Source organism: Balaenoptera borealis, assembly GCF_965194805.1.
Source record: "Balaenoptera borealis genome assembly, chromosome: 2".
NCBI lineage: Eukaryota > Metazoa > Chordata > Mammalia > Artiodactyla > Balaenopteridae > Balaenoptera > Balaenoptera borealis.
Window position 1 is genome coordinate 46698515 of NC_138867.1, and position 27141 is coordinate 46725655.

The 27141-nt window shown below is 38.8% G+C and overlaps 1 protein-coding gene and 1 long non-coding RNA gene across 5 annotated transcripts in view; one reads left to right on the forward strand and one right to left on the reverse strand.

Annotated features, from left to right (window-relative positions):
• The window catches only part of ACTBL2 (actin beta like 2), a gene marked incomplete at its 3' end in the record, with an annotated part of 373015 nt that extends 351666 nt beyond the window's left edge, over positions 1 to 21349 (reverse strand). The window contains 1 exon segment of the mRNA XM_082382420.1: positions 21276 to 21349.
• The window catches only part of LOC309624419, a 160756-nt gene that overhangs the window by 112888 nt on the left and 20727 nt on the right, over positions 1 to 27141 (forward strand). For 3 of the 4 annotated variants that reach the window (XR_014241898.1, XR_014241900.1, XR_014241901.1), the window contains one exon: positions 10304 to 26565. This is a non-coding gene — a long non-coding RNA (uncharacterized lncRNA). The remainder of the gene's footprint in view (positions 1 to 10303; positions 26566 to 27141) is intronic. The other variant, XR_014241899.1, reaches the window with a different exon arrangement.

Here is a 27141-nt window from a genome sequence, read left to right on the forward strand (position 1 = left end):
GGCTATAAAGCTCAAATTAGTTAATGTTGTAATATCTTTAGCCTAGCAAAAATATCTAGTGGGAACGAAAGTTGAAAGTACTAACCTGATGGGGTGAATTACCTGTTGATTTTCTTATCCTGCTGTGCCCCATGCAATGCTGTAGCAGAAAGGTTTAGTACACTAAGTAGCATTTTATCACTAGAGAAAGAATGGTCTGTAGTGCTGATTTAATTTGCTTTAAATAATAAGAATTAGAAATTGACTACCTAGCATTAATAACCTATATCCTATGAACTGGCTCAGAGAGTTGGGGTAGACTGCAGTCTGTAACCTTAGCTAGGTCACATCTGTTTCTCAGTTTGGGTGGGTCAGTCTCACCTCAGAACTGCCTCTCTAGGTTACTTTGGGGTTGTTTTGAAGATTCTAACTCAAATGACTTTTTCTTCAAAGTGTAGCAACATTTTTCTTCTCACGAATAAGTTTCCAAAACTCTTCTTGTTTAATTTATGGAATCATTTAATAAAATCCTTATTAGGAGTGAACAGTTTCAGCCCAGACACTTGAATTTATCCCTGTGGTCAGATCGGCACCATAAGTACAGAAAATCCTGGTGATTTCCATAGGCAAGTGAGGCAAAATAGCTCAGTACTTCAGAGTCCTAGTTTGGATTTAATCCCGGCTAGGTTTCTCACTAGTTGTAGGACCTTGGGCATATTACTAAATCTCTTTGAGCTTGTTTTATCATTTGTAAAATGGAAATACTATTTCTATATCCTGGGTTTATTGTGCAGATAAATTGAGATAGTGTAGGAAAATCCTGAACATGATACCTGGCATATGATAGGCAGTCAGTAAATGGTATTAATATTAATATTAGTACTAGTCTTTTAATTACTCCCTGAATTTACAAGGAAATGATCCTAACAAAGACTGATGATAAATATGGAGATTTGGAAAGAATAAAAAGACAGAGTATGTCCAAAATAAAATAGGTGCTAAGCTGAACCCTCCGGCATTTGTGTCTGGAGAAACAAGGTGAAAAGGTGTTGAGTGTGTGACCAGATGGCTCTTAGGGACTGAAGCAGGAAGGGATGGCACATTAATTACAGAAGAAAGCAGGGTATATAAATTGGCACAGAATATTATCGTGCTCTTTCTCTCACAAAAATGTTATTGTTACTTTGGGGTATTACAATGGAAAATTGTTCTAAGTCCAGCTTTTCCTTTGATGTTTCCTAGGGAATTGCACTTGGCTAATGCCTCAAGCATTTAACGTTATTTTCAAAGAAGTTTTGAAAATGTTTGTGAAAATAATTAGACCAAAGTTAAAGCTAATGTAAAATAAAGAATCATTCCAGGTGGGGCTGGGAGTGAAATACAAATAGCTTTTCGCTTAATAAAAAAAAAAAAGACTGATTCATTCAATACATATTTGCCATTTAGATATAAAAGTACTTGGGAAGGAGAGGGGAAGATGCTTTCCTTTTGGTCTAAGGGCAGCAGATAGTTAGGAGACATGAAGCCATTTTCTCTTTTCCTAACCTTGCAGGAAGATCCATACAGTCTGAATTAAGTCCACGAGACAGAAAATCTCATTGAAATTTATAATCCAGGATTCCAGAATAATGCACGAAAATGAAATTTGTGATAGTTACAAGCACTAGAATACTAATTTATCAATCAATACATAGTCTGCAGCTCACATCAAAATCTTTATTTATTTTCAGATGATTATCCCACCTGATTTATCAGTCTGTCCCTTCACTATTTACATGCTTACTGCACTTCAGTACCTGCCTTTAGATGGGTCACTGGAGAATTTTAATTCTTCTCTCACTAATTCTGTAGATTATTTATTTCAGGGTTACCTCTTCATTGGTTTTCCTATTTCTAGTTTCTTCCTTATTCAATCTATTCATCACAATTGCTGCCCAAAATGATCAAAGATGAAAATCCCAGAATATGATGATATCATTGCTCAAATTAAAAGCCTTCAGAATCTCCTTAGATCTGCAAAGGAAAAAAAAGTTTGAACTTATTACCATGGCCTTCATATCCCTTCAAAATAAGCACCCAACCTAGTTTTCAGATTTGATCACAGATTATCCCCCCACCTAAAAACACTTTCTACTTCGTGCCATTCAAGCAGTCAACATTAGTATTGATGTGGCAAAACCAAACCAGTTTGAGTGGTGATGAAAGAGAAAAGTCTGTGTGGCACACCAGGTTCTAGAACGTAACAAGAAAAGAGACTGAGGACAAAAATCAAACCCAGAGCCCACATGACTTGATGAAGAGACTAGGCCAAAAGATGAGGAAGAATACATGGCAGGTTAAGAATTTGCATGGACTTACGATTATTGTTATTATTGTTACTGCCACAATTCTAATTGATTTTTTATTCTATTAGCTGGTCTCAGTAGAATACAAGCCTGAAAGCAACTTTACGCTTTCTCACCCACTCCTTAATGTAGACTGTGTAAAGCCCTTGTTCCCCATGCCTGGATGAAATAGCTTTCCCAGTCACTCTTAAATAATAAAAAGACTCCAGTTAGTTTCAAGAATTAAAGAGTTCAGTCCAGTTTTAAAGGAGGTCTTGGCCATGGAGGTATCAGAAAGGGCAGTTAGCAAGTAGAGGGAAGGTACGCGAGGCTAGTCTAGTTGTCACCTGTGTTTCTACCCTCTGGATGAGGGACTCATGACTGTTGAATTTTTCTTTGGGGGATACATTTGTGGGATCCTTGGAGTTCCTTTGCTCATGATCTCAGGCTGCAGTAAATTTTATGAGTAATAATTATCAGTTGCTGGTCACTTTCAATTGTCTACCGCATCCCTTGGGCTTCTCAAGGGCCACTTTACTACGGGGAACACGATGTCCTCTTGGAGAGGGTCTGTTTTGGATTGAGTCAGAATGCTTTTTTTCCCCCCATGGGATTCACATCTAGAAACAGAGAAGTAAACCCCTTTGCCAAGTCATGGATGAAGAAACACTGCCATCCCACACAGCTCTCCTTTTCTTTGTTATGAAAGAGCAAAGTCTTTCTTCCCTCTTTTTCACTGTCCAGTCTTTCACCTTTAAATGTTTTCTAAACCCCAAACACCAGTCCCTATGTCCCCCAGAATCCTGGAGGTGAATGTCAGGCTCTCCCATTAGTCACTTTTCAACCTGTTACGCTAAGTTTGAAGTGAGGCTGCAGCTCTTCCCTACCTTCATCCAAGGAGAAGTAAAATACTCAGCATTTTTTTCTAAAGAAATTTTCTCTTTTGATTTTTTTCAACCTCAGTCTTTTATATAGCTGGAGGAAGTGATCACCTGATCCTGGTAGCACTGGCTTGGAGCCAGTTCTCTTCTAATCTTTTTGAGATAGTTTAGCACCCTACTTTAGACTTTGCAGATAATGTGGTATCTGCTATTTTGTTCTTGGCCTTTGCATCTCTACCAAAATTCCAGGGCAACAGAAAGAGTTACATTCAACATTCAACATCCCATGACTCTCTGGTGGTAGCTGTGGCAGTTTTTTTTTTTTTTTTCTTATTGAAGTATAGTTGATTTACAATGTTTCAAGTGTACAGCAAAGTGCTTCAGTTATATATGTGTATATATATATATATATATATATATATATATATATATATTCTTTTTCAGATTCTTTTCCATTATATGTTATTAAAAGATATTGAATATAGTTCCCTGTGCTATATGGTAGGTCCTTGTTATTGATATTTATCTATTTTATATATAGTAGTGTGTATCTGTTAATCCCAAACTCCTAATTTATCTCTCCTTCCACACCGCCCCCCCCTTTCCCCTTTGGTAACCATAAGTTTGTTTTCTATGTCTGTGAATCTGTTTCTGTTTTGTATATAGATTCATTTGTATTATTTTTTAGATTCCACATATAAGTGATATCAATGATACTTGTCTTTTGCTGTCTGAATTACTTCACTCAGTATGATAATCTCTAGATCCATTCATGTTGCTGCAAATGACATTATTTTATTCTTTTTTATGGTCATTTGGCTGGGGCACTTCTTTTGAAGGCCCATGTTTCGACTCCCTCTGATGGGCCCAGACTTCCACGGCTGGCCCATGCTAAATACTTTCAGGCCTTTGTTAGTTGCTTAGATAGTTCTTTCTGCCTGGAATGCCCTTCCCCACCTTGCAAAGGTCTCCATCCTCTAAGATTCTGCTCAAATACCGTCTCTTTCGTACAACATTTCTGAGCTCCCTTGGTCAGAAGCAATACTAATCCAAGTTGTGTTTACCTACTATTTAGGGATCACATAATGAAAATTCTAGGCTTTAGAGTAAGACAGACCTGGGTTTAAATTTGAGCTCAGCATCTTACTAGCTCTGTGTGACCTCAAACAAGTCCCTTCATCTCTCTGAGTTCATCTGAACACACAAAGGGAAAGTAACCTCTTATTATTTGTGGTTGTAGAAATAATAAATCATTTATATAAAGCACAGAGTACAACATCTCAATATGGTCAGTACTCAATATGATAGGTAAGTACGTAATGTAACAGTTAGACTGTTAATACTATGAATAGTAAGTACTGCTCCTATGACCACTTCTAGTACTGGTACTTCTGCTATCACGTCAGAAGTAAAATAATCTGAACACAGCAAAATGGAAGACTATTGCTACACATCTAGTTTGACTTTTTATTCACTGCCATCTGCCAGCCACTAGACCAGGTTCTCTATATATGCTGCACAATTTAATTCTCCCAACCTCCCTATGAGGTAAGTGTAATAATCTCTTTTTGATGGCTGAGGAAACTGAGGTTCAAAGAGAAGAAGTAACTTGCCCAAGTTCCCACAGCTAACAAGGGACAGAGCCGAAATGGAAAACCTGGGTCTGCCTCACATCAAAGCTTGTGTGAATAATGACCACGTTGCACCATGGAGTCCGAAGGCTCTTCTTGTGTATTTGCTTAATGCCCAGGTTATACAAAGCAGCATCACCTACTTTAGTGCTTTCTGGGCCTGTTAATTCCAGCACAGCTCTACCTCTAATGTGATTTCAATTCTGCAAAAATTTCCTGGTATAAAATAACACCTAGAGGGGTGGGATAGGGAGGGTGAGAGGGAGGCTCAAGAGGGAGGGGATACGGGGATATATGTATGCTTACGGCTGATTCACTTTGTTGTACAACAGAAACTAACACAGTATTGTAAAGCAGTTATACTCCAATAAAGACCTATAAAAAAAATAACACTCAAAATTCCCATGAGTGCCCTTTAAGTGTATGGTGGGAGAATCTTTGTAAGCCTTCCTGATTTTAGGCTGAGAGTTCCTTAAAAGAGCACCTTGCTCCATCTCCCCTCTTCCCAGAAGCCTTTACAGTGGCTACCTGGGTCTCCCTATCAGATGGGCTCTTCCCTACAGTACCTGGAACTTTAAATGAACAGCCGGAGCTCAGCCAGGCTGTGCTGTTAAATTGTGTCATGCTTGCTTAATATGTATGGCGCATCCTCCCAGGAAACTGCAAGTGCCAAGTGTTATTAATTTCCCCTCAGTGTTCCAGTTTTGTCACTGGCATAGCTTTCCTTTCCAACTGTGAAAGATACTGCATTTTCAAGTGCAAAGACTGAGCGAGAACGTGTGAGGGTGGAGGCATCAAACGTCCCATCTCCCCCCTTCTTGACCTGTACGGTCTTGCTACCAGATTACCTCCAGAGCCATCCCAAACTCCTTGGTGCTCCATGTGATCTGGCAGATGGGAGACCCTGCTCTTCATCTGAGCCCCCTGTTTCTCCACAAACATGCGAGTTGCATTTTCATGTTGTTGTTTTTCCTTAACGAGGATGTTGCTTGCTGACAGCTTGAAGGGGCCCTCAAATTCCCAAAGATTGCAGTTCAGTTTAATTTCAGGTAGATCAAAATGTTTGGCAAGGACACTTTTCCTCTCAGAGAAATGACAAATGGTTCCGCTGAGTTCTCAACAAAACTTTTATTAAGATTTATTGGTAGATTTCAGGTAAATGCAGGGGCTGGCTTTTTGGTGGGTGACCCTGAGATGTACCAACTTAAAAGCTACAAATGCTTTATGCTTCCTGCTAAACATTTTGGTATAGAATACTCCCATTACTAAGGAGCCTATTTATATTTTATTTTTCTCCTCAACTTGGGGTAGGGGTAGATATGGGGAATAATTAAAAACCTTGAAGAAACTCCACATAGAAATATCTGTAATTGAAGAGAAGATAGTATTATAAAGAATAATTGGATACATATATATGTATGTGTGTGTGTGTGTATGCCAGTTGTATTATATATTTTATATATTTATATCATATATATCAATTGCTCTCTATGTGATATATACTACTGATTTTCTACATAGTATCAAGCTGTTTTCCCTTCTCTCCGTCTCTATAGTAACAGTTCAGGTTATATATATAAAACTGGATATATATATATATAATTGGAGATATATATATATATGAAATTGTATATGTATATTTTTGATACTCTGTGTAGAAGACTCCATTCCTTTTGCCTATGAAGTTTCTTATCCATTCTTTAAGAAAGACATGGGTGGAAGAGCACGTCTTCTGTACACCTTCTCCATGCTCCCAAGCAGTCCTCCTCACTTCCTGTTTTCTGTTCCCCTGGCACTTTGCACAGGCAAAAGGCTTCTTCAGCTTGTTACACAGTAATTCGCTACTCACTGTTCTGTGTACTCACCTGAGCCGTGTCTCCTTAAGGGCAGGGACTGTGTTTACACTTGGACTTCCCAACACATGGTAGGTGCTCAATAACTATTATATTAACATGTCCCTTCATAGAGTAATTTTAATTTTAACAGTGATCCCATTATAAACATTAAGTTGCAATTATTTATAGTATCGTTACAGTTTGGTGTATCTCAGTTCCAAAAATGTTTGGCTTCAAAGAGGAACAGAATTTCAACATAAAATGTGTTTGGTCAGTCCATTCATTTACTACTGATATTGAAGAGTGAATATAATCATAAATCTATGAAATATCTTTGGCTATTCTGCCTCCTTTTTTATCTTGGAAATTTGGAAAAGTAAAAATAATCATACACATTCCTCAAAATTGTGGTGGTGAGTATAATTTTATGAAATTCTTTGACTTCGTATCCTGCATTGAGTTTCTTCAATCTCAGATCAGTCTCATGCCTGTCATGGAGTTAAAGGTCTAGTGGGTGGGTCCCACACGTGCTAATGCAATGTCATTAACTGTGATGAGGGCAGAGGTTATATTGCTTAGTTCAAGGAGATTAAGCAATAGCTCTTTATTCTAGAGAAATAGACTTTGCATGGTGTAACTCCACATATCCTTCCAAGAATTCTGCAAACTTTCTTCCTGAGGATTGGAACATGGAGGCCTACATCACTCAGTCTTCCCTTCAGTTAGTTCGGTCTGTTGTCAGTGCTGTTTAGTTTGCCTTTTCAGATTCCTAATCTTTGGCTTCCCTGCCAAACGTACATACATATGCACATACATACACATACACAGATTACATACACACAAACACACATATGCACATACATAAACAAACATGTATACACTCAAATACACTTACCACCACTTATACATACATATATACACACACAAGCACGGGTACCCATATGCAGATACGTAATTACCCAAACACGTGATATATGCAAATGCATACACACACAGACGGGAATACACAGGAACACACACACACACTTACGTAAGCACATGTACACGTGCGCACATGCCTACATACCCATACGAATCACCTTAGATGCTTTGCCTCATTACTTAAATTTTTTTCCTACTCTTCTCTTAACATCCCTAAGAAATTCTGGGATATGGGGAAGGAACAGAGTGCTGTTATTTTTTTTTTTTTTTTTTAAATTATGAGTGTCTCAAGGGGCCATGTCCTAATTCCCTTTTTTTTTTTTTTTTTTAAAGATTGATTGATTGATTGATTGCTATGTTGGGTCTTCGTTTCTGTGCTAGGGCTTTCTTTAGTTGTGGCGAGCAGGGGCCACTCTTCATCGCGGTGCGCGGGCCTCTCACTATCGCGGCCTCTGTTGTTGCGGAGCACAGGCTCCAGACGCGCAGGCTCAGTAGTTGTGGCTCACGGGCCTAGTCGCTCCGCGGCATGTGGGATCCTCCCAGACCAGGGCGCGAACCCGTGTTCCCTGCGTTAGCAGGCAGACTCTCAACCACTGCGCCACCAGGGAAGCCCCAGAGTGCTGTTATTTATTCTCTCCCTTATGAATCTAAGAAAGGTTTGCTGGCATTTCCACACCCACTTGAGGTGAGTTACCTGCAATCTCCAGGCTAGTGGCTGTCAGGAAAGGCCTTCCTCTCCAGCACTGTGTGGTCAGTCCTGACGTGTCTCCTCATGGCTTTGCTAGGCTGGCATTAATATCGGCTAAGACCCAGGCTCATTCATTTGCAGCTCTTAAAATGAAGCCACTGGGGACCAGGGGTCTCAGTGAACACTAGGCAACCCTGAAGCCCAAACCCATTACCTGTCACTGGCAGGATGGTGGACTTTTATGTGTCCCTAGTCTTCCTGCCCAGATAGGTGGAATGGGCTTAGACTGCAACTTTAGTGACATATATATCACTTAATATAAATACCGCATTTCTTCCCAGCAAAGGCTGTTAACTGTTAGAATTGTTTCCCAAGAGAGTTTGCTGAATCTGTATAAAAGTATTTGAAAGTGGGGGCATTTTCTATTTATCTGGGAGAGTATGTAAGTGGGTGAATTATTCAGACAGCCTTTTAATGTCCTAAGCGTGAACGTTATCTGAAGCTTCCTGGGAAGTCCTTTTTTAGCACTTGGCAAAATATTTTATGATCTCAAACACCAAACCAATGAACATAAAAACCTAGACTTTAGGTGGTTTTCATCTCGTGCTCTTCAATTAGACATTTTATGTCAGTGGCAGAACTGCTCAGCCCCTGTTGGACCGCAACGTTATTTTAAGAGAGAGGTGTACAGTGAGTTAACAGCAAGGAGCCATTTGAAACCTACAGTCTAGTGACGGTTGTAGTATTGATGTCTTTGGCAAGTCCCTCTCTCTCTCTTTATGCTCTTTATTTTTGTTTCTCAACAGGCAGACCTAATGTCTTAAAGGTATTCTTTGAAAAATGCATGAAGCCCTGTTCGTATAGAGCTCCAAAGATTGTTTGGCTTTGTGGGAATGAAGTTACAGAATGCCTTTGAAACCACTAGTTGTAACTCTATCACTGAAAAATGATTCACTGTTTATTGTTCACTGCTTAGTACTGTGGTCACTCAGTATTGTTTTAAAAATATAATTTGGGAATTCCCGAGAATTTCTGGGCATTTGAATTTCTTATTGCTGAATCTTGAAGACTAGTATGTGTCAGGAATTTGCGAACACCAGATCTCGTCATATGCTTTTTCCTCTGCCGGAAATACTCTTCCCCATCGCTGCTTCTGGCTAATTCTGATTCATCCTTTCTGTCTTAGTATAAATGTCACTTCATCTGGGGAGCCTTGCCGGATCCTTAGACTATACCGGTCCCCGCGCTGGTCTTCTAAATTGTGTATCTTAACTCACTTCACCCTTTTGGTAATTGTTTGAATAATTGTTTAATTGCTTTCCCCTACTCCAGTCCCTGTGCAATGAGCTCTGTGAGGGGAGGGACTAGCAGTGGCCAGCAGTCTTGTCCATCACTATATCCTCAGTGTCTGGAGAGCGACTGACCTGTACCTGGCCCTTAAGTGGTGAATGAATGAATGAGTGAATGAATGAATTTACTGAGCATGCACTGTTTGCCAGGCACCAAGCGCAAGGTGCTAGGGGAAGAAATGATAAATGAGACTTGAGGAGCTTGCCTTCTAGTGTAGAAGAGCACAGAGGAACTGAGCATTAAGGTGTGCCAGTTGCCACATGCAGGTATGTACTGAGGCCTGAGGGGGGCCAGGCTTGCCCATCCCCCTAGACATTAGGACACATTTCAGGAAGCTGGGTGAATAACTTTCTAAATTTCAAACTTTGAAAGGCTTTGTAGTATTGAGATAAACTTAGGCATTTAAAAATATATGCATTAAGCAAATGTTTATCATGCACTTGTTGCACAGGAAATAATTCCTAGGTGCTAGGAAAATCACTTTTATGTTCCTTGCCATTTAGGGAATGACTTAAATGTGAAAAACATGCATTTGTTTTCTTCAAAAATTAGTGTCTAGGCTAGGCCTACGTATGATTTAATAGAATTAAGAAAAAGTGTTCTAATAAATAACTGTGTCTCTCTGTTTAAACTATAGCAATTTCCCTTGAAAAACCTTTGGCTTTTTCTTTTTTTTTTTTCAAATAAACGAAAGCTGCTATAAAGAAATCCATCGATAGGAAAATGGCTGATAATTAATCTCAAAGTTCTGTCACTCTGGGTTCCTGTTATCCACCAGAAGCCCTCGAAAGAGGTGAGCTGGTAATATAGATGGTGAAATGTATGCTTTCAAAGAGAAAAGTGACGTTATGTTTTTGAGACTTGTCTGAAAGAAGAGGCCTCGCTGAGAACATGAACACACACTGAGAGTTTTCTCGTTCCCGGCAGGCAGTCTGGTCTGTGGTCTTGCTGCGTCCTTGCCAGGAGAGATACCCTTCTACCTGCAGCAGCTCTACTGCATATCTTCCCTCCTCCAGGAGGGGCCCGAGATGTCACGAGCATGTCCTACCCTCCTGACCCTCGGGCTTGCAGTGGCCGTTCCTGAGAAGCAGGGGTGGACTGGAGAGAAGCCGTGGGGCTCTCTCTGGCCACATGTGGCATCTGTGAGAATGAATCCAGCCAGACAGAATAACTGAGCTCTCTGGAAGAGCCTGAATCTGCTTTGAAGAGAGGAATCGCACAAAGGAAGTTTCTGCAAAGAACACACCTCCCATGCGCCTTCTCATTTGTCCTGGAAGTGTTGGCCTCTGTCTTAAAACCTCCAGGCTCAGAACCAGGGAAGATCACTGCCTGACTACTGCAACCTGTAGGACAACAAAGATATAATTCAGCCTCTGTGCCTGCTTCTCTGGACTTGGAGAAGGAAAGATGACAAGTCCCTCTGCATTCCATCTACCTGCTCAGCCAGCATCTCTGAGTACTTGCTATGGGCTGGGCACCGTGTGAGGTACACACCTAATAAAATCGAAACAAGTGCCTGCCCTGATAAGCTTATACCCCAGTAAGGGAGAGAGGTGATATCAAGGTAACTAGTAAACTTCTCACGCTAGGTAGTGATGAGAGCTAAGGAGAAAGCAATAAAGCAGGTAGATGATTATGAAATGTTCGGGTCAGGGAGAGTGAAGCAGAGTGATGTGTGAGTGCGTGCGATTTTAGTTAGGGTTCCCCAGGAAGGGACCTCTGGGAAGAGAGGGGTTAGCCAAGTGCATATTTGGATAAAGATGTGATGTATGGGGAAGCTCTAAGAACAGTGGGAAGCTGGTGTGGCTATGGCAGATCAAGTGTGGAGAGGAGTAGAGGAGATGAGGCAGAGGGGAGCCAGTTCCTGTGAGGCCCTGTAGGTCCTGGCCAGGCCAAGTCTTCTGGTCTGAGAGCTGTAAAGCCTTTGCTTCATTCCCAACACATGGGCTCTGACCCAGAGTTATCTGTGGAAGCATCTTCCTTAGAAGGGCAAGTCTGCCTTCAAACAGCGCCAGGATATATTTGTAATTATTGTCATGTTTTAACAGGTCTTTATTCATTTTGGAATTGCTGATTACTGGGATTTGGTGGACCCATCAATAGGTAGTCTTCTAAGTATTGAGGCGGTTTCCCACAGGTTTCCGGGATATAGCCAGGGAGATCTTGTATTGAAGCAAAAATTTAGGACAGTTGCCTTCTCTTACACATTCCACTCCATGCTTCTCTTTGCTTGGAACTAGGCCTTCTATTCCCTCACTATTCCATACAACTTTATTCCACACTTCCATCCCCAACTGTTCTTCCCTGTTAAGAATACATTTGTCAGACTTAGACCGTCTCCTCCCCCTCCTGAAATGAAGCCTGATGATTATGTTTGTTATTTGGATTACAGGGACTGGATGAAAGCAGCCCTTGCTTCTTAAAAATCCCTTCACCTTTCCTCTTCTGTGAAGTGGGTGTAATAATAATCTCCCTCTGAGGGCCTCTGGGATGAACGGATGAGATATGACCATTAAAAGAGTGAGGGCATTTCCTGGAGCTTTTCTTTTTAGTTTCTTTCTCTTTCCATGAAATATTTTGACTCTAACCCATTTTCCTTTTGTTTCTAGCCTTATGTTCCACCAGTGTAAAAACAACATCAATCTAATATAAAAAGCTGGTCAAATTTCTTTGGGGCCTATCTATTATAATGAATGGTATCCTTTTTGAAAACAAATCACTGTGTTACATTCATCTATTAATTATGAATGTAATTCACAAATATTTGATGTGTTACACTGTACCAGGAATCCCAGACAAAGGGCTGCCATTCCCACACGTAACAGAGTATATATACTAGCTGGAAATATAGACATTCAATAAGCAATGGCAAGATTTCTTAGCAGCAGAAAAGTAAAGAGCTCCACAGTATTGTAGAGGTGGCTAAGGGGACAGCTTAAAAGAATCTGAACCTTCTGAGGCTTAGAAACAATCCTTAGAGGTATCTGTTGTTGTTGTTACTATAAAAATCTTCCCATTTCACTAATGTTTCCCTTTACCTATTTTAGCATATTTTTTGATTTCATATTTTAAGCTTTAAAATATGCTGACTTTGTATTCATCATTATGATACACCTCAACCTTGCCAATGGAGGTGATAAAAACCCACGTCCATACTTTCAGAGGCCCACAGCCGTCCACTGTTAGAGGCAGCTGCCTAGAGCAGGTTTTGGATTTGCTGAGCACAGTCGAAACTGGCAAGATCAAACCACCCATTTTCCAAATTAATCCAGCTTTCCTCACTGTGACATTACCAGAAACCTGTGGGGCAAAAGTTTCCAGCTTACATTTTTGTACTACAGTAAATCACATTCTATTCCCAAGGATGCAAAACAGAAAGATTCCTAAATTATTCAATAGCACAGAATGTCTTTCCAAACAGCCTGCCTAGGTTTAAAAGCTACCACTGACTATTTATTAGGAGCACCTTTCTCACTGAAATTAAATTGTTGGTCATACAAACATATAAAAAAATGAAGCCCAATAATAGTTTTCTCTATTCTTGATTATCTCTTCTCTGTGCAAAGAATCATGTAGCTCTCCATGTGAAAAAAGAAGAAAGGAAAAGATCTGAAAACGCTGTGATGCCTGAGAAGGGGACTCTGTAACACTTGGACATCTTGTGTGTGAGGAAAGATTCCCACCCTTATGCTGCTGTCATGGAGCTCGGATATTTACAGACCTCCTGCTCTTGGCAAGTTTGTGCTAATTTACATAGTCTCACACCACTCCCAATGTATGGCAGAATACGTCTCACATTTGTAACATACTCAGGGCTCTTCGGAATTCTAACCTTGCTAACCAGAAACACAGTTTCTAGGCAGGCAAGAAGGAGAAAGAAGCAAGGACTGGCTACATCTTTTGTTCCCTTTTCAAAGTCTGATCCCAATCAACTCTCGAAATTCTCAAGAATCCTTGAAGTTGGGGACCTGTGGCTGACGGAACTCTAGCCAACCCATGTACTGTTGCCTTTGGAAAGTGGCTGCTGCGATCAGTTCTCCTTGGCCGTGTGCTGGCTCGGGGCCCTCCCAGCCTGCCCTGCCTGATGCAAGCTGTGCTTGCTCCGGGTTTCCACTAGAGACCTCTAGCTGCTCGCAGGATGGCTGGAGAGCGTTCTCAGGAACGGGCGTTCCTCCAGAAGCAGCAGAGGTTAAGAGTTTGCCTGTGGCCCCTGGGAGGAGGGGAAGTTCGCCATCAAAGGAAAATCTGTATTATCTCTTTCTTTCCTTCTCATTTTTTTCTTAAACAAATTGAGGCTTATTCAAACAGCTGTGTTGTGACCAAAAAAAAACTGAAGAAGAAAGAATTTCTGTGCCTTAAAGCAATGCCATAGAAATGCCAAAAGAGGGCTTTTTTTTCTAGGTTGAAAAGCCCCTTCTCCAAAGAGTTATCCATACTGACAGTTGGAAGCCAGGTTCAATGCTCAGCCTTTGAGAGCCTCTCCTGTCAGTGTGAGAGAGAAAGAGCTCTGTTCACAGGTAGTGAGCTACTGGATGTTATTAGGAAGCTGAACTAAATGCCTTCCATATCCCCGCATGCCCCAACCTTTTACTGCAACCCCTGGGTAGGCTTCTCCTGGGCTCTTGCCACCTTCAATGGGAGTCTGTAGCTGTAATCCCATGTAACAGCAACAGATGGGACACATCTGTAAGGAGAGACTAGCAGATGAAGTTTCACCATTTTTCCAAAAAGGCAAAACACATTAATCTCCATTTGCCTTTGAATGGTATGTAATAGAAACAGAGGACCAAAGGGGGAAATAATCTCCCCTCATTTAACCTGTGCCCCTGTGAAAAATTGCTGTAGCTTGTATTTCAGAATCTGAGTGTAACTAATTTTGCTCTCTACCCATGGTCTTTACCATATAGCAGCATTAGAAAGTGAATCAAAATAGGATTAGGTCAATGGGTCTAGAAAGCCTTGCAAGAGTTGATCAAAACTTCTTCAGAGACTCTCTAACATCTGTTTTTCTCTGAGATAATTGTGGATTCTCTGCATCTATTTTTAGGAAAAAATCTTGCCATTCTCTTAGGTAGACTGTTATTTGTTCACTCACTTATTCATTCATTTATCAAGTGCCTACAATGTGCCAGTCACTGTGATTTACAAGGAGAACATAAATAAAGATGCACAAGAACTTGAATGGGAGTTCCTAACACTGGGTTCACAGATTCCTAAGAATGAATGACTCTTTTAAGTTGCCTGTAATCCTCCTAGGGGTTGTATGTGTATGTCTATGTGTGTGTGTGTACACTTTAACTGGTGAGAAAAAGCCAAGATTTAAAACAATCCTTAAAGAGGTTGATGTAAAAAAAAATAGTTAATAACCATTGCAGAGGCTGACGGTTATGTAAGCAGATAATTAGAAGACTACATTAAAATTGCCATGTAATAGAGCTGCTTGCAGTATCATATGAGCTCACAGGTAGAGTTATCTCAAGTGTCCCTGACACAGAGGTCAGGGAAAGCTGTAGAGAGAAGGTAGCATTTGTGTTACCTATGGAGGATGGGTAAGAATTTGCCAGGTGGCTGGAAGGGAGAAGAGATGGAAGCCAGTGTGCCCTGAGGGGCAGTTCACCTCCGGAGTCTGAGGCCACCCTACAAGCTGGAGCATGATTGGCATTTTTTTTTCACTGTAGCTTGACAAATGGAGCCTGCTTTGCCATTAGTCAACTATTGCAGGGATAGGAATTCCATAGGCATGCCCTGGCTGACCACAGATGGCTGAGAGCACATGTCAGTATGGAAACGCCCCAAGGCTGGTGTGGCATGATCCAAAAGATCTCAAATGCTTGGTGCTGGGCCAGGTTGCTGGGCTGCCTGACCTTAACACAGAGTTGCTGCTCTGCCTCTCTGACCTGCACTGTGGGGGGATTACCCACTGCGGTGGACAGAGCCCCGCATGGAGGCAGGAGAGCTGGCCCCGATTCTGCACCTGGCCAGCTGCCTGCTACCTCACTACCGCCAGCCACTCCATCCTCTTCCGCGTAGAAGAGCAACCATCTACTGAGAACTTCTAAATTCCAGCTTCTGTGCGAGGTGAATTACCTGCTTGTTTCACTTAACTCTCCCAACATCCTACAAAGAAGAGTTAGCTTCCTCATTTTCTAAAGAGGGAAACTGTGGTCAGAAAATGTAATTAACTCCTTTGAGGTCTTGCAGCTAAAAAGGTGGTGATACCAGCATGAGAACCATAGTCTTTCTGACTCCAAAGCCCGTAACCATTTTGGTTCATCTCATTCGTTCTGGATAAGTCTCCATCTTGATAATTCAACTGTGTTTTAAATGTCATCATCTTGAGGCTGTTGACTTATTAGTGAAATAACAGCTGCAAATGTCCTTTGACACTTAGTTCTGCAGAGCCAGAGTAATGTATTAGGTATATAGTGCTTATCTGGGAAGTCACAAAGCTGAATTTTTCTGCAGTTGTGCTAAATTTTGGCAGTAATGACAGAATTTGATGTGAAATTTACAGGATATATTTGAGGCTAAGATTATATTGTCTTCTCTTTGATCTGGATAGTATCACTGAGATCTGATTATACCTTTAAAGGTAAATGAGTGTCACACTGTACAAACAAATCCAGATTTTAATCTGAGAATTATTACTTTATCAGGATCTATCTATAAAGTATACCATTTGACATAATACAATAAATTGTAAGTCACAGGTCTTTTTAAGAGAAGGAGGTTGATTGGCCTAACTGATAAATATTTAAAAATTTATCTAGCATATTGTTGAATGCAATATTTAATATTTTTTCTATATTTAAAGTAGCTTATTCAATATATTTTAATTATGCCTACAGCAAGTGTTATAATCTGAGAAATGAACAGTCAACAAATGCAGTCCTTTGATAACATCTTTGGCAACTTGAGTTATTTCAAATAAAAAAGGCAGTTCTGTATCACTATTTCCCCCAAATCTTTAAACTGAGCAATTGTTTGTGGGAATTCCACAAATACTAAAGAATTCTGGCTATTGTGTTTTTCCATATTAAAAATTAGACTATAGCCATATTAAAAGAGACTTCCTTCTGCTGTATTTCCTAATCTTAAATTTGAACAGTTTGTACATCCATTATGGTACGTTACAGAAATACCTTTCTAGCAAGAATGCCAGTTATAGAATCCAAGTATGATTTGTGGATATTGTGATGTAGTAACAATGAAGAGCCCTGTTGTAGAGTAAGACTGACAGTCATTCAATTAACTTTAAAATGGGAAACTCCAAAATCCCAGGTAATATTGTTAGGCACTATGCTTTTTTAAGACAAGGCAGTTGACAAGGTATTTTTCTTTCTTGAGATTTGCAAGTCTCTCTAACTTTCAGAAACAAAACAAGTAGGTGGATATAACTCTTACTCCAGCCTTTTAGTTAAAAAGTAAAAAGGCAATTAGTTACCTAGCCAAGCGTCTGGCTCTTCAACAGGATATATATATACTTAGCTCCTATTGGTTCTGTTTCTCGGAGGACCTTGGCTAATCTAGACCCTATTTCATTTTATAAAGGGAAGGCAAGGTAGACTTGGCCATAGATCCCAAGAACAGTATAACTGATGTACCTTTGTTTACATTTGAATTTTTGTTTTTCTCAGAAGGGTGTAAGCTGTCCTACACTTTAGGACAGTGTGCAGATGTGACAGCAAACAAACCAGATGTTGACCCGTGGAGTGAAGTCTTAGAGATTTTACTGACCCAACAGAGTATATAGGATAGTGCTCAGGGAGCTGTTATTATGTCATCAGCAAGGGATTAAATCCTCCCTAGGTATGCAGTGACAAAGCAAAGAAGAATTGAACCACACCTTAGAGGATGAATTTGGGCTCCTGGAAACATTCTCAAGATTTTAGCCAGTTCTCTGTTTGTAATCAGAGCCATTAGAAACACATTTGGAAAAAGTCCTTAACCCTGATGATTCCTTCTTCTTGGGGGAACATATCAGCAAGACTGGGTAAATTTAGGAAAGAAAGCAAAGGGCTTGGTTAAAATCAAGGAGGATCAAATTGTATTTATTAATATGATATCAAATACTGGTTTGCCTTTTTGTGTATGATGAGGTTAACTTTATTTAAATTATGCATGCATTTATTTATTTATATGAAAAATGTATGTAAAGGTACTAAATCTATTAGAGAATGAAACCAAATAATGTCCCTTAATGCTTATTTATATAACCAGTGGAGAAATTCTCTCTGGTATCCTTGAATTTACACTATGCCCACACTGCTATCTTAGAAGCTGTAATGAAATCTGGCATATCGATTCTAGCTGTGTTTATGCAGAATAACTTGAATAGCATTTAATGTCTAAAAAGAGAGTGGGTGTGGAATACTTAAAACACAGAATCAAAGGTCTATTTCCAATAACTTTCAACTCTATTAGGATAATAAGATAGGTTATTTAAATCCATCTTTTATTTCATAGAATATTCTGCCATTGATCTAAAATCAAAATACTCTTTCCATGGTATGATATCAAAATAAAGTCAAAGATGGAGTATGTTTTAATGATTAATGGAAATTTTTAAAATAGCTACTAATTAGAATAAATGATACAATAACTTTCTTTTAAGGATGAGAGAAAACTTTTGGAGGTAATAGATATATTTATGGCATACATTGTGGTAATGGTTTCACAGGCATATGCTTATTTCTAAACTCATGAAATTATATACATTTAATATGTGCAGCTTTTTGTATATCAAGCATACCTCAATAAGGTGGTTTTAAAAAAAAGAACTTTCTTTTATAACTTAAAATTAACTTTTTTTTTTCTGATTATAAAATTAGTAAAGGTCCATTTCAAAGAATTTGGAAAATACAGCAATTTACATAAATATTTTGTCTTAGAGTATTGCATGTGCTTGTATATTGCATCAAAACTGAAAGGATATCGTATAAATAATTGTTTCCTAATTAAGTAATTTTTAATAAAATTATACTCAGGATAAATAACACTCAATTCTATTAAAAGATTAAAAGTAAAATTCCTCTCTCACTCCAACCTCTATTTTCTTGAGGTAGTTGCTGTTGAGTATTTCTTGTATGTTTGTCCCAAACTGACCAAGAAATATTACAACTGTATCATCCCACAGAACACATTTTCATCATATGCTTGCAGTCATGCATGCTATCTCATGGAGAATCTTAAAAATCAAAGAGATAAGTGGGCTATATAACATATAATCATGTGCAATGAAGTTCCCCCTTTTTGTAAGACTATCCAAATATGTAATTTTACTTTAAGGTATTAAATCAATGATAACAATCTAACACATTTGCAAGTCGGTGCACCAAGTCTGTTTCTATTAATACATCCCTGGCAACTCTCCACCTACCAAGTTGAATTAGTCACCTCAAAAGCCACCCTCTTCCATATAGCATTGCTCCCTTAGCTTCTTGACCACTCCTACCACTGAAGAGGTAAGGCACCTTTGTACAGAGGCCATGGTCACTTTGTCTTGGGCTCTCACAGGCTCCAGCCTCTTCTGTTCTCTGTATCTGTGCAGAGAGATGCAATGTCTGACTCTACTCATCTTGCCAGGCTTTAAAAATCTCTTCCATGAATATGTTGATCATCACTAATATTAAGTTCCTTAATATTCCATGTTCCAAGTGATAGAAACTTTCTTCTCCTTAAATTCTTCTTTTCAATTCCTTGCTATAGTCTTAAATACTTAACATCAGAAGAGAGATAACTGCTCATTCTATCCTAATACCTTTGCTTTGTTTGGAAAAACTGTCAAGCACTTCCAAAGAACAACATTCCCTATATATGCTGCAATTTTATGGCTGGGAATTCCTCTATGTATTCAGCTTCCTAATAAGAACACTCAGATTCTTCTTACCATTAAATCTTAGTGCAAGTTCGTTCAAAGAAAGTTTTGGCTAATTAAAAAAATTATGTCCTTTAATTTAACTCTATACTACCTATCCATCTGTGATGTGGTTGATCATGAACACTTTCCATTGGTATGTATTTTCAACTAGCAACATGCCTATTTTGAGAAGCTGTGTTCCACTCTCTTGAAGTGCCCTGGATTGTGCCAGAAAGATTCTTAGTAAATGCTTGTGATAATACATTGAAATCTTAAATGGAATGCTACTATGTATAGGAACTGCTGTATTACCAACTTCCTTTGGTGGATGGGAATGGTACTTTATATCACCTGCCCACTATCATGGATAGTTCTTCTGGAAATGCCTAAAATTCCTGAATTTATTCCATCATCTCCATCATATCCCCACGTTCCACCTCTTAGCTCTTTTTGTGGTATATATCATATGGCCTACAGATTCTTTATGTAATTTTGTAGCTTTTTGAATCTCAATTACTCCAGTCAAGCCTCTCAGCTGATGAAAATGTGTAAGCAGGAGACCTAATGCTCTCTGGTCCAGGATGGTATGCAAGAATAACCTAGTTCTGCAGCTTAAATTTTCCAAAACAAACAGAAAATAAAGAATAACTCCAGGAGTAGTGAGAGTTGCACAACTTTTATCATGATCCAAAGTGACTTTAATAATTGTGTCCCAGACTACAGGAGCCTTCTACTTATTATTAATTCTGTGAGTATATTTTTAAAAATAATAACTTCAACTAATACATTAAAAATAATAAAATTAAATCACTCAAAGTCAATCCAAGGCTGATAAACTTCATATGAATTTCAATATATCAATCATGTTTTATGGTTCTGGGAGAAGATAACATAAAAATTCACACTGGACCACATTATTTTTTTCAGGTTTCCAAAAGATAAAGCTTGAACCAGATCTAGATTGAGTTCATGGTAAGTAAAAATGGAAACAGCCCATGGATTTCCCCTGATATATTTAGTCATTTAAAAATAGGTGGCCGTACATTTTGAAAATATTACCCTAATGGGAGCTCTGTCCCCTTCCAAATTCGATGGCATCTTGTCCCCTCTCGACTTCATCCAAGTCTAATTTTTCTCTGCACTCTTTCTTCTTCTCTACCTATCACAAGAATCCAGCCCCAGAGGAAAATATCCTCAAATCAATCTATCCCACTGAGAACTTGCCTTAGAAGCTGCAATAAAAAAACAAAGCCATAATGTAGAGAATGTATATGAAATTATCTCTATTCACCAACTTGTTTCTTTCAGGTTTACATGTGAGAGCAAAGCATACTTTACCCGCACACAACCTTGAACTAGTGAAATTTGTTTTCATGATGGGACCTTTTGTCCCTGTTTCCCCCTTGTTAACCTCCTCCTTCTTAATGCTTCCTGCTCTCCTCTCAAGTTGGCAAATTCAATTGAAAACTGCTCTGATGGAAGAATCTGCCATGTACATCACCTCTGCATAAGAGAATGGCAACAGTTTAGAAGTATCAGCTATTCCACAGGCATTTGTGCTTAATAACCCAGTGCCCCTTCAGAGTTTGCAAATTGTTTTATATGCATGGATTTTGAGAAATTCTCACAGCCCTTTGAAGTAGGTATTCATAACCTCATTATGCAGATGAGTTCATCATAGCATAAACAATTCAGTGCACTGTCCCCAGTCACAGAGCTAATAGGTGGCAGAACCTGGGTTTGAGTATATTTCTTTTTTTAATTGGAGTGTAGTTGACTTACAATGTTGTATTAGTTTCTGCTGTACAACAAAATCAGTTATACATATAGATATATCCACTCTTTTTTAGATTCTGTTCCCATATAGGTCATTACAGAGTATTGAGTAGAGTTCCCTGTGCTATATGGTAGGTTCTTGGGTTTGAGTATATTTCTTACTAAAATTCTTCATTAGAACATAGGTGCCTTTAACAGTGCTTAAAGCCTTTGTCTAAGTAGAACAGTTGTGATATGAGAGAAATTCAGGCAGATCAGATTTGGTGAAAAGGGAAAGGCAAACCTTTCTGGAATCTGTCAGACTTGGATACATTGTGTTTAATTTGATTGTTATAAATGTTATAAATTGTTATAAATGTATCTTTACAAATAACCAAATATAATTATCTGATACTAAGGTAATGAGCAAAGGATTCAGATACTCCATTCGATGGATAAAATCAAATTTTATCCACCCCACTCTGTGAGGTGTCTGCTTGAAAAGACTCTTTTAAGTCTGAGCTTTTAGCTAGCAAGTCATATTGAAGCCTACTGTGTTTCTTAATGTGCAAAAAGTCTCTCTCCTAGCTGTGTTTTTCCCCCTCTCCCTTTTTCAGCGTTGCTTTTTGTCTCCATAGCTACCTTTACTTTATTTGCGTAAACTCCTCACGCTTAGCTTAAGGAAATGATGAACAGCTCTTTAGTTTGTTTATTTCACTCTGCTGCTGCCCAGCAGTTGCTACAGAAAAAATTCAGGGAAAAAGTACTTTTCAGCAGATGTAATACGGGCTGAATGTTTGTGTTCCTCCAAAGTTCCTTCATGTTGAAGCCCTAAACCCCAATGTGATGGTATTTGGAGGTGGGGCCTTTGGGAGATAATTAGGTTTAAATGTATCATGAGGGCTCTGGCTTCAAGAAGGAATTAGTGTTTGCTTAAGAAGAATAGCGGCCAGAGCTCACTCGCTTTCTGCCATGTGAGGACACAGTGAGAAAGTGGCCCTCTGTAAGTCACCAAGTTCTTGATCCTCACCAAAAACCACATTTGCCAGCACCTTGATCTTGGACCTCCGTGAGAAATAAATGTCTGTTGTTTAACCCACTCAATCTACAGTGTCCTGTGAAAGCAGCCCAAGGCAACTAACACAGTGTGGCTTGTAGTTTGGTCTGTGAGGTTGTGCCACATCCCTGGTACCTTTCAGAAACTCCTGTTTTAAGTGACACTTTCTGTCCGTACATCCTTACAGTCTTCAACTCACCTGGGCTAAGTTTGCAGCAGCCCTTTGAACGTTGTAGTACAAATTCATGTACTAAGATGCTATTTATTAAATTATTATTCCAATAATAATTAATAACATTATTAAGGAAGTATGAAGTAATTCCTATGTTTCCTGATGCATGGTAACTCTACCAAATACTCTCTCTATATATCATTTCATTTAAATGCCTTTGATAATCCTAAGGGGTCAGTACTATTAATATCTTGATTTTATAGATGATAAATCAGATTTGGAAAGAAGTTTCTTACCTATTTCATGTATAATATTCAGCGGAGGCAGGATCTGAACCCCAATGGTCAGACTCCACCATGCAGTTTGTTATAGATCACTTATGGATAACCATTGGCATGGAACACGGCAACTTACACATAGAAAATAACTTATCCTCAAGAACTAATTTATTACCATAAAAGATCCTAGCATCCAGCCTGAACTGTGCAATATTTCTTTAAGTCTGTGTCACCTTAAAATGCTGCATTGTAATTACAATTTTCTACTAAGTTGTCCCCAGCATAATTTAGACAGCTGAAGATTTCATTTTGATCCTGTAAGTAAGCTGAGATGAAGCCCAGCAATACCCTCAGTGATAAGTGTAGGACGTTTGCAGTGGAAAATCCAGAACCATCACGCGGCCCTTGAGCTGAGCTTGGCTTGCTCACCTGTGGTTGGCTCTCACGCTAGGAAAGGAAGTCCTACTTGCTCAAGCATTTGGCAGAAAGCCCAATGAAACTGCTTTTGTTCTGGTGAGAGCGACTGATCTGGGAGGAATGTTTGAATACGGAAGAGATAAATAGGGCATTTTCCAAGGTCCAGGGAGCTGTAGGAACCCATAAGGACAGCATTTTTGGAATAAGTGTGCAGGACCTATGAGATTGGATGCCTGGGTGGGGATGACTGAAGTTTAATTTATAGGCTCTTTCAGGTTCTAAATGGAATCATTGAATAGGATTTTTTTAAGATTAGAATAAGATTACAAAAATATATTGACCTGAACACTGTTTACCTTTTGTACTATGTCTAATGCTGCAAGGTTAAAATAAAATAGTACGAAAAAAATAATAGCTTCTAGGTAATGAACACCTCTAATAGACCAGGCACAGATTTAGGCTTTTGGTATTCTGTCTAATGAACTCCTTACAGAAACCCACAGATTTCTATGCTCATTTTATATATCCAAGAAGAAGTGCCGTCTCAGAGAGGGTAACTTCTGAGGATCACATAGCTGTAAATCGTAGAGTTGAGATTTGGACCTGTATTTGTTTACTCCAAAATCAATCCAAGGACAGAAACATTTGGTGCTAACTAATGTATTGTATTCTCTTTCCCACACAGAGTTCAACCCCTGTAAGCATAATGGTTTTCTCAATAGACCAATTAACTTTTTTTCATTGGTGTCACCTTTCTGATTTGTTTTAGTCCTAGGAGTAATCTAGGGGTTATTTTTATCACCTATTGTAATCATAGTGCTTCAACTCACCACCATTTTGCCATAAGTCTTGGACATCATACACCTCCCTTATTCAAACTAGAACTGGTTACACTGTTCTCATTTGTAAGGCAGATTTTATGTTCATTATCAATCAAAATATCTGTTAGATTGCAAATATGCAGATGAACAGTTTTAGAAATGTGTTTATATTCCAGTATGTTCTTTTGGACTAGGTTCGTGTTTGGTGGTTGAGTGATAATTACATATTGTTCAGGACATCTCAAAGATCGAACTGAATGTCAAATTTCTCTTCCTTGCATGAACTCTTTAAATCATATTTGATCAAAATGTTCCCATTTCAGGTTTTGGTACCCGGTTTCATTTACATACAGTTTGACACTGTTTCAAACTCACATGAAGCTATATACATTGAAGCGAAACCGCTGGTATTTGTGAAAATTGCTTTGTTGGATTGACCTATTCAAAACCCCTCAGCCCTGAGAGATAGAATTTCAGTCTAAGTAGGTTAGCTCCACAGGATTTATGAGTCCCAAATCCTAGTCTTTGGCAAAATTCCCTTGGATAGGAACTCAATATTGAGCCTTGCCCATAAGCCAGACAAATGAGCCTTGTGTTTGGAATATAGTATATATCTAAAGTAATGCTTCTTAAACATTTTCATCTTTTAGGTTGTGGTCCAGGTTTTGTGGTTACTACTAAAAACACTGCCATTAAACCTTCTTGAGCAGCAAACACAAGAATGTGTCCTTCCATGTTTTTATGGACAAAAAGCAATTTCACCTGGTATTTAAAGAAACAGCAATGTTCCAATCAAATAAAGGGGAACATAGAGTAATATCTACTGTTTATTTGATGAATCCTGGGATCGAATCTTATATTTGCCTTCATATCCACCAAGTTAAGGATACTAGGGGTGATGCAAAATGCAAAAGAATATTTAAGAGAAAACTGATATGCTCTAGTTTATAGTAATCCATTTTCACTACTTTTTCTTGATAATCAGTATCTGAAGAAGGAAAAATAACCACTTATTTGAGATAGAAGGTCTTGGCCAGACCTGCCCATAACAAAGTCCTTTGGTAAATGTAAATAAAGCATTCTTGAGCCCTGAGGTATAGGTAAGGGGAGATTGGCTGGTGCTGGCATGGCAAACATTTCAAGCCTTGGAGCCTGGGTATGCAGCCTGGGTAGCATGCTAAGTAGTAGATCTAATACCTTTTAAGTTATGTCTGGATGTTGAAATGCCCAGGATATAAAGGAGAGCAGTGCTGTACTCATCTGACCTTGAGGACAGCCTCCCTCTAGGAGTTCAAGACCACCAGCATCAGACATGCTCCCATGAGAACACAAAGGAAGCAATGGGGCTCATGCCTACTCACATCTTTGCCCTCTGTTCATTCCTTGCACTCTTTATTAGCTACTTTTGGAGTAAACAAGAGTAAAACAACATTGAATTGAGTCCAAGTCATCATTCTTATCCATCACCAAATCATGAGCAGATTTTGAAATGTGACCTCCCTTACTTGTAATGTATAGATTGTTGTATGAGCTAACAAATGGCTTGAAGCCCAACTGATTTAACTTTTAAGAAAAAGATAAATTTACAAATATGATGATACAAAAAGAAATAAACAGGTATTCCTTAGGAAAGAAACACAATGTTTGCTTCCTGACTCTGAAATCCAGATTTTCTAAGCTATACACTACTTCAATTTTTCCAACTTTAGGATGCATATAATGTGGACAAGTAGTAGGAAAAAGATTTTAAAGCATGATTTTTTAAATATAAAACACATTACACAAATAAGAACAATAAAGGTAAAAGCTATGAGTAAATGAAATTCAAATTTAGGAGCATATTTTTTCATGCCCATGGATAATTACTTGAGAAATATACAAGTAACTCTTAAAAGGTGGAAAGTGTATAGTAAAATGTTATTTTTCACAATAACAAGAATCTATGTTTTTATGAGGCTTTGAGGTTGCCAAGGTGCTGAAAATAAGAATTTCCAAAAATATCTTGGCTATTCTCTTGTCCCAGCTGCTTTCCAATCTACAATTTACCTATAAAACCATTATCCATTATAGCAGGCTGCTCCAACTGTCTTATTATGGATATATTTTTTATTTACCTGATGCTTCAGTATCATGATTGCATTATTGTATTAATCAGGATCCTCATGGTTGCAAGAGATAGCAACCCAATTCATACTGTCTTAAGCCAAAAGGTATATGTATTTGAGGCCAAATATGTATTTGAAGAGTCAGTAGCTCCAGCTGCTCAAAACACTATCATGTTTTTGGACTACTTGCTGGAATGAGGAAAGTGATATGTTTGTTACTGGCTATTATTTTTGCTGTAGCATGGGGTTTAGAGTCAAGCAGACATGGGTTCAAGTCCCAGTTCTCTCACTTACTACCTTTGGGATCTTGGTACATAACTAAACTCTGAGCTTCTGTTTTCTCATGGACAAAACTGGTTTCACAGGACAATTTCATGGGAGGAGAGAAGAAACACTACCACCTACCTTCTCTTTTGGGGTTGCCATAAACCTCTGGAAAAGTCCAGGGCAGATATAAGAGCTTGTGTGGAAACCATCTGAGCAATATACCAAGTAGGGCACAGAGGTATTCCAGAGCATCTTGCTCTGTGGCTTGGGGAGTCTTTAGACAATCTGATGCCAAAGATATAGCTGGAATGAAAAAAAATGGAGAAATGGCGACCAAGGACATAAGCAAAAATACTTCTACTCCCATCTACTGAAATGAAGAGTAACATCAGTTCTACTTAGTGACAGCACAATGAGTTCTGCTGTCTCTAAATCCATAAATAGTCAATGGTAAAATAATGCGTATATCACAAGTGCTAGGAGTATATACTAATATAAACGTTTAGAGACACTTTTAGATTTCAATTGATTTTTTTAAATTTTGACACATATTTTCAAGTTTGTGAATTACTGAAAGAAGATGCTGAATTTAAAGTTAAAAAAATATACACATGATTTAAATTATACAGTGAACATGGGCCACAGATTTAGATCTGTGTCACAGAAATTAGATATGTAGAATTTATTTAGGAACTCTCAAAGCCTAAAGCAGAGTCATGTACAAGGCCCAGATCTATAGGAAGAAAAGGAGCAAAGAGGATTCTTGAGTCTGATCATATACCAAGGAAAGTTCCTAGCTCA